The sequence below is a fragment of the Brachyhypopomus gauderio genome, chromosome 2 (assembly GCF_052324685.1).
Source record: "Brachyhypopomus gauderio isolate BG-103 chromosome 2, BGAUD_0.2, whole genome shotgun sequence".
Classification (NCBI taxonomy): domain Eukaryota; kingdom Metazoa; phylum Chordata; class Actinopteri; order Gymnotiformes; family Hypopomidae; genus Brachyhypopomus; species Brachyhypopomus gauderio.
Window position 1 is genome coordinate 42,296,030 of NC_135212.1, and position 9,484 is coordinate 42,305,513.

General features: G+C 42.1%; 1 non-coding gene across 1 annotated transcript; it reads right to left on the bottom strand.

The window, feature by feature from the left end:
- Positions 1-345: 345 nt before the first annotated feature.
- On the bottom strand, positions 346-433 carry LOC143509005 (small nucleolar RNA SNORD88). Its single transcript, XR_013129581.1, has one exon. It is a non-coding gene; the product is annotated as a small nucleolar RNA SNORD88 (small nucleolar RNA).
- Positions 434-9,484: the final 9,051 nt, after the last annotated feature.

Consider the following 9,484-nt stretch of genomic DNA (forward strand, 5'->3'; position numbering starts at 1 on the left):
AACCCGTTTCCTCTTTGCATATGACAATAAACACTTTGAACTTGAAAAGATTAGGTAGGCCTAAATGACGTTTTCACGCATGCAAACAAAATTATATTTTTTCATGTAATGTAAAACCAGTTGGTTCTAAAGCCCTTGGTTAAACGTTATTTTTTTCTTACTTTCTACCAACAAATGCCTAGGGTGGTTCGTATGATTGATAAGCGTTTCTTTTCCGACAAGAAGCAATGCTATCCAACTCCTATATTTATAAGTCTCTTGAACAGAACTCGATGGTCACCGATACCGGTGCAGGTAAGGATGCCCTCGCAGGAATACCGAAAGGGTTCTCCATGAAATATTAATCATCTCCTCAGACTCTGCCATGTCATTAGCAGAGATGCACCAGTCACCATGTACGTTCAGAGCCCAGTGCAAAACATCACAAGAGACTTTATTGCTATATGCACAGTAAAGAAACTTGTTGCTCTGTACAATGAAATAGTAATAAAGCAAGTAATAAAATAAATCATGCAACAAGTATTCATAAATGGAAATGTAAACTAAACAGAAATGTAAACTGCCAATACATTTATGTACATACAGTCATTGTGCAGTAGTGAGCTACATTGCTTGTTGCCAGACTGGTATGAAAACCCAATAGACTTAGCACACTTATAAATTTTCTAAACATTCCTGGCACTGCCACATAACCTCCTTTCTGCATTTGCCACATGTGAACCTATTACAAAAACCACAACGCTTAGTGGCATGGTTATTCTTGCAGCCACACTTAACCTGGCAGAATACCCTTTTCCCTGGTTCAGGTGTGGGTTGTTGCTGCTGAATCTCTACTACCTTAGACACCTCCTTGGCTGCCATATGAGACTGTGCAAGTTCTGTTGCAAGGTTCACCAAGAACTCTGACCGTCTCTCTTTTACGCCAGTGCATGCCTGAAAAAGCACAAATGCATTCAGACATGAAATGTCAATCATGTTATAAAACACTGCGACTGGCCAACGCCGTGTTCCTGAACGTACAGTGTACTTTCGCACCATCTGGTCCATGATATCCACACCACATTTTAGGCTGTTGTAGTCTGTGATCGTGTTGGGCTTTTTTTTTCGGGTGTCCTCAGTCTCCACTGTACTGTGCATGCTACTGAGGATGCAGACAGTCTTTTTCCGTCTGGGCACGTAAATGGTCAGCGTGGCACCAGAGGTTGAAAACACCTGTGTACTGAATTCCTCACGGTCCAAATTCTGTTTGACAGAGTCTGGAAGCTCACGACGAACCTTATTTACTGTGCCAAGGAGGGTGGTCTTTCGGCCGAGCAATTGCCTTGCTAGTGACAGTGAGGTGAAAAAATTGTCTGTGGTAACAGTTCTTCCTTTGTCCATAAATGGTTCCATAAGAGTCATCACAACATGTTCTGATAGTCTTTCCCCTGTGGGACGACTGGAGTCTTTGCCAAGATATGGGATGATGTTGCATACATACTTGGATTTCAGGTCACATGCCACCCAAAATTTTATCCCAAACTTGTCAGGTTTTGTTGAAATGTACTGAAGAAAAGAGCAACGGGTCTTAGTTGGAAAAAGTTGCTCATCTATGGTGATATGCCTTCCTGGGTTGTAACAAGTGATGCAATTGGCAGCGAAAGACCCCCAAACATTAGAGATTGCAGCAAACCGGTCAGTTGCAGCTCGTTCACTGCGTGTGAACTTGTCGTCAAAGTGAAGGTGCCGCATGATGTCTTGGAAGCGGTTTCGCGGCATAATCTTGGTGATTAAGGGCACTCCCAGTGTTGTAGACCATGAGTCATGCACCGCTGGAAGGCGGACAACCCCTCGCAGGATGAGGATTGCAATGAACGCCTTTAGCTCAGCGAGGGACATGAACCAGTTTTCTTGCCGTGTCTGGCGTGCATGCTGGACAGTCCACCCCTGTATGGTCCGAAGCATTTCCAGAGAGATGAAACAGAGGAAACTCTGTAAGCGACTCGACACTTTCCTTAGTGCAAAAGCAGTTGGCTCTCCATTCATGGGATTGCATTTACTTGGGCTTGGATGCACTCCATCATGTCTTCCGAGCTGTTCTTCATGCCACACTGTGCCGTCTTTTGCCATCTCCGTCAGCCGCCCATGCATCTCCATGCGACCTCTCTTTACTGGAGATGAAGTCTCCTCATCTACAGGACCATATGTTTGAGATTTGATTAGTGAAAGGTTGAAATAATGTGAAATTGACAAACATATTTGAAATATAAACCGCAAGCAGCGATTGGCGGGTTCACACAGGAATAGGCATTTTGGCCTCAATAGGCAAAAAGTCCAAATGTTCCTTTAGACCTATAACTGAAAATAAGTGGTTTCAGTGGGGGGAAAAAATGCATAAATAAATCAATGTGCACAAAAAGATTCAATTGAGGCACTAAAGGCCCAAAAGGATCAAAATAATATGTATTGGGAAATTGAGTCAGATCAAAGAACTAAATCACATGCTGAGATCAGCTGTGTGTGTGTGTGTGTGTGTGTGTGTGTGTGGCCTTATGTATGCACTACTTTTCAGTCAGTTCCAGTATTTGGCCAGTAGATGGAGCCCATGTAGTACAATACTGATATTACAGTAATGAAATAAGACATTTTAGTGAAATACAAGGTTAATTTCTGGTCAGGCAGTGCACTTTTTGTTATGAGATCTAATTGCAGTTATTTAGTTCATTGATCTGAATCATACAAGACCCTTTGTCTGTATTCTGCATAACAGGATTGCAGCACGAGTTTATGATTTCTTAGGTTTTTGGACACTGTAGCACACCCAACAGGCCAATTTGAACCAAACAAAGGCTTTCAAATTGAGAGTTGATCACGAACATGGTTTATGAATTATAGCAATATAGGTCATATATGGCATGGCCACAAGGATATAATAGGAAAATGGACCCACCTGAAAATGTAAAAATCCAACATTTTTTTGATAATTATTTACCTACAGTGTCTACAGATTATGCCCATACCACTCTTTCCGTCATTGGATCAAATTCCTAGCACTAGTTCAAAAAGTGCCATTTTCAAACAATTGATGAATGTGACAAAACTACGCCTTTTTTTAATAGGACTTGTAAATGCAAAGTTGTCAGGTGGACTGCAAGGAACCAAAAGAATCAAGTTTAATTTTCCTAAGCAAAGATTTGGAAAAGTTATGCATGATTTTCACAAATAGTGCCACCTAGTGGCCAAATGTTTTTAGAAACTGCAAAGCGTGACAGAGTCCTGAGATGTGTGTGAACCCTAATTATAATTCCAAAACATCTCAAGTACGCCTCCTTGGAAGGCATTGTTTTCACACTGCAATAAGTGGCATATTGATTAGTCAAAATAGCTCTGATTTTTTCCCTTATTTTAAATGTCTTTTGAAAAACTGCCAATAGGTAAAGATATTTACATAAATTTATACAAAAAACCCTCAACTACTTGAAACAATATCATTTTTGAGCAATTTTAACTTATCCAGATGGTACTTTTTGCAGTGTCTCTTGCAAAAACACAACAGTCATAACTGGCAAACAAAAATAGGAAATCTTACCAGAAGAGATTTCAGAGTCACTACTCTGATCAAGAGTTATTTCTTCTCCATCTGAGTCACAGGGGTCGACATGGTTGAGGACCATGTCCAAAGCATGCTGTGTTCTGCAAACCTTTGCCATCTTTGCTTCTAAGTCAACAGAGTAAATGAAATATGGTGACATGGATATTTATTCACATGTAGGTGGATACATACATAATCGTTATCATCGTTCACACTACCACCAGTCACACTCATCCCTGGTTACCTGGTACCGGCATATTTCGATCTAATGGCTGCAACAACAAATTAAAAATATAAAACCCATCTCAGTTACCTCCATTGTGTATATTTATAATATTGTAATGTAGTACTATAGTTTTATTTTATTTCACTCGGCATGTAGCCACATAGGCCATTTACTTTGGTGCAGTTTATTAAAGTTTATGCACTTTATTAACAAGTTTCCTATGTCTGCAGTCATCTCTCTCCGTTATAACACTGACAGACATTATTTGAACTATAATTCTAAAACATCTCAAGTCTGCCTCCTTTGTGCTAATTTTGGATTGTTCTCACTGCAAAAGTTCAGATTTTTCTTAAAGGGTTTTTTCTTCTCCATCTGAGTCAATGGATCAACACAGTTCACTCTCATCACCCATCCCCCTGTTTAGCATTACCTAGTAGTGACTGCATGTATATAACAAAGGATGGCCTAATGCAGAGGTGGGCCGCAGTTTGGACACCTCTGCATTAGGCCATCACGTCCATTAGACCAGTTTTCATTAGCCCGCAGCAAATTCTGAAAATACTATTGAATATGGGCCACACAAGAAGCATGAGCTCAACTCTGCCTGGCCTAATGGGATGCAAATTACCCCAGCACTGTTGTATGAAAGTCGTAAGAAAATGCTGGTAGTGGCAAATTAACTGAATTGTTGTGCATTTTTCAACGTGCCAGAGGTGCCACACGTCGAAAAGGCTCTCACAATCTGGCTTTAGCAACGGCAAACATCAATTACGGATAGTTTTGAATAGAAAAACCAGTAACGTCTAAACAAATGCTTACCAATTGCTGCAGCTCTTCGGAATACCTACTTGCAAGGAACCCTTTCCTGCTTGGAAGAAAAACTGAAATGTGGTCAAGACAGGCCAAGATGGTGGTTTTATATTGTGAGCAGGGTTGCCAGGTCCTACAAAAATATCTCGCACAAAGTCAGGGCGTACTCACACTAGGCTCTGTGATCCGGGCCCGGGCACGGTTGCCTGCCGAAGCACGGTTCGTTTGGCTAGTGTGAGCGCTCCAACCGTGCCCGGGCCCGGATCAGTTAACCGTGCTCGGGCCCGCTTTGAAGAGGTGGGCCAGGGCACGATTCATGTGGACTCGGGCACGGTTCGCTTCTAGTGTGAGCGCTATCCGTGCCCGGGCCCGCTTGGTGCCTCGTCTGATTGGTTCATTTCGCTGGAACTCAAACATGACATCAGTGATGCGACGCTCACGTTAAACAGTCATAGCGGCAAAGCGATTAGCAGACAATCGTTGTGTTAAATTATCGATAAATCTGTGCTTGCACCGTGTTTCTGCACTCCCAAAACGACTCCAAAAATACAATAAAAAGAGAATCGTGAACTCTATAGTGTTGTGCGAGCGCGCTTTTTTCCAAATAAAGCGGCGTTGTGATGACGTAAACGTGCTCGGGCCGGGTTGCTGAAGCGAGTGTGAGTGCAGGCCAGCGGGGGAGTGGGGAGGGGGGATAACCGGGCCCCAGCACGGAACGAGCAAACCGTGCCTAGTGTGAGTACGCCCTCAGTGTAAAACCCGCCCAGCCTAAACTAGCCCAAAGCCCAAAGTTGTTGACCTGGGGGGGGTGGCGAGTGTGTAAATTGGAGACAAATTAAGTATTATAGCCCAAAAAACCGTACCCTGCGACCCCAGAATATTTACCCGCGGCTGGATTTTCAAACAAGCTGAATTTGGCGTGAAAACCGCGAACCTGGCAACTCTGATTGTGAGTTCTCGAGGACCCTTAGGTATCCTGATGAGGCGCCTATTCAAAACATCAACGAGTGTATCAAAGTAAGATTTTTTTTTTCAGAGTGGGGTATTTTGTATGGTTGTTATTATTAGTTTTTTGGTTCGCAGTGAAAGCGAACCAAAAAAATTCAAAACCTCGTTGCCAACCATAGGCACTTCAGATGTTTGCTTATCATTCAGCTGTAGGCCCTGATTGAACATAAAGTTTGTTTGCTAAAATATTTTGTGCAGTTAGTATTCTTTTATACTAGCTACCTTAAATGTATTTAGAAGAAAAAAATAAGGTGAGAAAGTATGCGGGTCTAATGGCGTCACGTTTATTTCGCTGAAAAGTACGATACGTTAGGTTTCACGTTCGCATATTCAGAATTCGTTCTTCAATAGAGCATGGGAATCTACGTCACGACGCATTGCATGCTGGGTAGTGGCCACCATATTTTATGTATACGGATTCAATGGAGCGGGTAAATAGTAAACGCAATATCGCTTACCGCGACAAGTTAAATATAGAAGCGAAAAAACGGTATATTGACAAAATAATGTGTATTAATGGGCTTGATCCATATGAGCATGACGTATGGACAAACGATTACAATGAGCTACCGCAATTAACGTTTCCGGACGTGTTTAGCTACCTCGTTTGTGGCGTGAGCGCCTACACCTTTGAGCAGTTCAAGAATTATACATCTCTGGAAGCTCATCTGCAGTTAACAAATGGATGGGTGCAGGACCTTCAGATTTTCAGAGTGAATGACCAGAAAACCGTCATTCTCACAAAGGTAGGTTTATGTATTATTACTAGGTATATGTACTATATGTATAGACAATGGGAATGCGACGTCAGCGGACACAAAGACGCAATGCATTGTATGTTTTTTTGTAGGTTTTGCACTCTCAGCGCCTCGGGGAACCTCCGCTCAAACCATGGGTGGTGATCAGTTCTAGTGGACAGGTGGACTGTGCACACTGCACATGCATGACTGGCATCACAGAGTCCTGTAAACACATTGGGGCTCTCCTGTTTAAGATTGAGGTAGCAGTGCGGATACGGGTGTCCAAAACGGTCACTGATGTTCCAGCCTACTGGATGATGCCTGCTAATGTTGACAAGGCTCAAGCAGAGGTGGCTCACAAGATTGACTTCTCCACTGGTGCAGCTAAGAGGAAGGCACTTGACATGTGCATCAGAGGAGAGAAAACTAAGCAGGGTATACATACTCGTGTCTGTTCCAGAAATCTATGTGAGCATAAACCCACACTCTCTGACTTGTCTCCCTTGCTTCAGCTTTTGGACACTCATAGCAAAGCTGTTTGTCTTTCTGGGATGGAGGACTACTACCAGCATTATGCTATATAAGCAATATTTTGCCAGTTGGGTACACTCAGGGCACATGTTAAAATAGCATATTTATTGTATGTAAAAATGTGCAATTATTTGTTTACCATTTGTATTGTTTACTGCCACTTTACGTGTTGTCTGCACCACATTTATGTTTCAATAGTTTACTTAGTTACATTGCTGTTATACAAATAAAGAGACTTAAAACTGAAGTGATCTATTATTTATTTACAGTCTGCACGTTTGTTGCTTATGTTACATATTCAGTTCATTGTTATTTCATGCTTTAAACTTTCAAAACAACACTTGGGCATATATTAGTTAAAGCACAGCACACATACACAATTTTGTCAAGTAAAACCATGTCCTAATGTTTAAACATTACACCAATGGTATCCCTAAATGTGGTGGACAGTCGTTCTGTCAATGGAGAAGAGATGTGCAATGTGTTGCATTGGCAGATTCAGTCTCAGGCGCATAGAGTTATGAGAAGCATCTGAAAAACAACTTGTTTGGTGGTCTTATGATGGACTGTTTAAAAGCAATTGAAATAACACCTCTATGGACTACAACAAATAGATAACAGCTATGAATACCCATCTCTGATGTTTAGATTGTTATTTAGGATGCACTTTGTGTAAAACAACTTGTTTGGTGGTCTTATGATGGACTATTTAAAAGCTATTGATATGATTGCAAAAAAACGCAGTAGTGCGCAGTAGGTATGGGGAGATTCACCGATTCACATCGGTGATTCGGCACACATGTCTGCGATTCGACTGCACCGGTAGATTCAACGTGCATCGGGTTTAATTATGGGCGTATTTATGGTGCATCTCCTTTAGCCTTTGTGCATCGGCAAATACCATGGTTAAATCGGGTGTTTGTTTTCCAGTATCTATTCCTTGGTGTAACGTATTTTCAGAGGCAACATATTTTATTTTTATTCATTTTTTTTTGAGGCAACATTAAATGCACCATCAGGTAGCCTACTGACGCAAGCACGCAGATGTACGCAACAAAGATGGAGGGTAACACAAATGTGTGGCAATATTCCGGGGTTTTTAAGCGAGGTGGTCAACTTTACAAGACGCACGCAATCTGCAAACAATGCCGTGGGGCTATCAAATACGTTAGTAGCACAACGAACCTGGCGACACACATGAAATGACGACACGGTGTGGACATCACGACTGCTACCCCCTCGTTTTCTTCGGATCCTGCTGAAACACGAGCCACACTGAGCAGTAGAAAAGGAGGTGACAGGTCTATCGCAAGTTTATTTAGGCAAAACACGCACCTGGCAGCTAACTCTGCTCGCTCCCAAGCCGTAACTGATGCCATAGCCTACTTTATTTGCAAAGATATTCAGCCCTACAGCGTCGTAGAGAATGAGGGATTTAAACAACTGGTCCACATCTTAGACCCAAGGTATAAAATACCACAAAGGGCACACAAATTCCTGCTCTATACATAAAAGTGAAAAAAGAGGTGATGGAATCCCTCAGTAATGCCAAACGAGTTGCTATCACTGTGGATGGTTGGATATCATGTGCCACTCATTCATATATCACAGTAACATCACATCATATTGATAATGAGTGGAATATGAAAAACTATGTTCTACAAACAAGAATATATGATGAAGCCCACACTGGACAGAATCTGTCAGTGATGTTTGGGGTGAATGGAAGACAAGAAGCCTGCTTTAGTAACTGACAACGCTAGGAACATGCTGCTGGCTGGAGCAGGTGCAGACATGGAGCCACACATCAGATGCATTGCTCACACTCTTAATCTGTCCTCCCACAAAGCTCTCAAGGTTGAAACTGTTTCAGCACTGCTGGTTAAGATAAGGAATCTTGTAATATTCTTTCATACAAGCCCCAAAGTCTGTGGAGCTCTGTATGAAGTGCAAGCCCAGTTAAAATTAAAAGACCACAAGTTGAGTCATGATGTCACCACAAGGTGGAACAGTTTCTTGGACATGATGGAGCATTTGTGGGAGCAGCAGGCTGCTGTGACTTTGACAACAAGGAAGATGAAGTCAAGGAGTCGAGGAGAAAACCTACCTGATCTCACTGAGGAGGACATTACCTTGATGCCTGAGACCATTAAGCTGCTGACACCACTGAAAACAGCAACCAAATGTCTCAGTGATGAAAAGACCCCCACTATTTCCATCATCGCCCCAACACTGGCCAAACTGCTGGAGCATTTTGATCCTGATGACAGTGACCTGCCAGTCATCTCTGAGATGAAAGATATGGTTAGACAGGACTTCAGCACCCGTTACACATACATTCAAGACTTTCTCTGGAAAGCCTCAGCACTTGACCCCCGCATCAAGGCACTGAAGTTTCTGAATGATGACCACACCAGGGACACTGTATATCTGGTAATAACAGCTGACGTGGAGAACATGGTAATATGCTCATTACATTTATTCTTATTCCTAAATTCATTCAGCCATATCAAACTGATGTGTTTTATATGATTTAGTAAAATAAATGTAATTATTTATATCTGCTCATTATTCTCAGGCAGAAGAGGATGGCAGGCT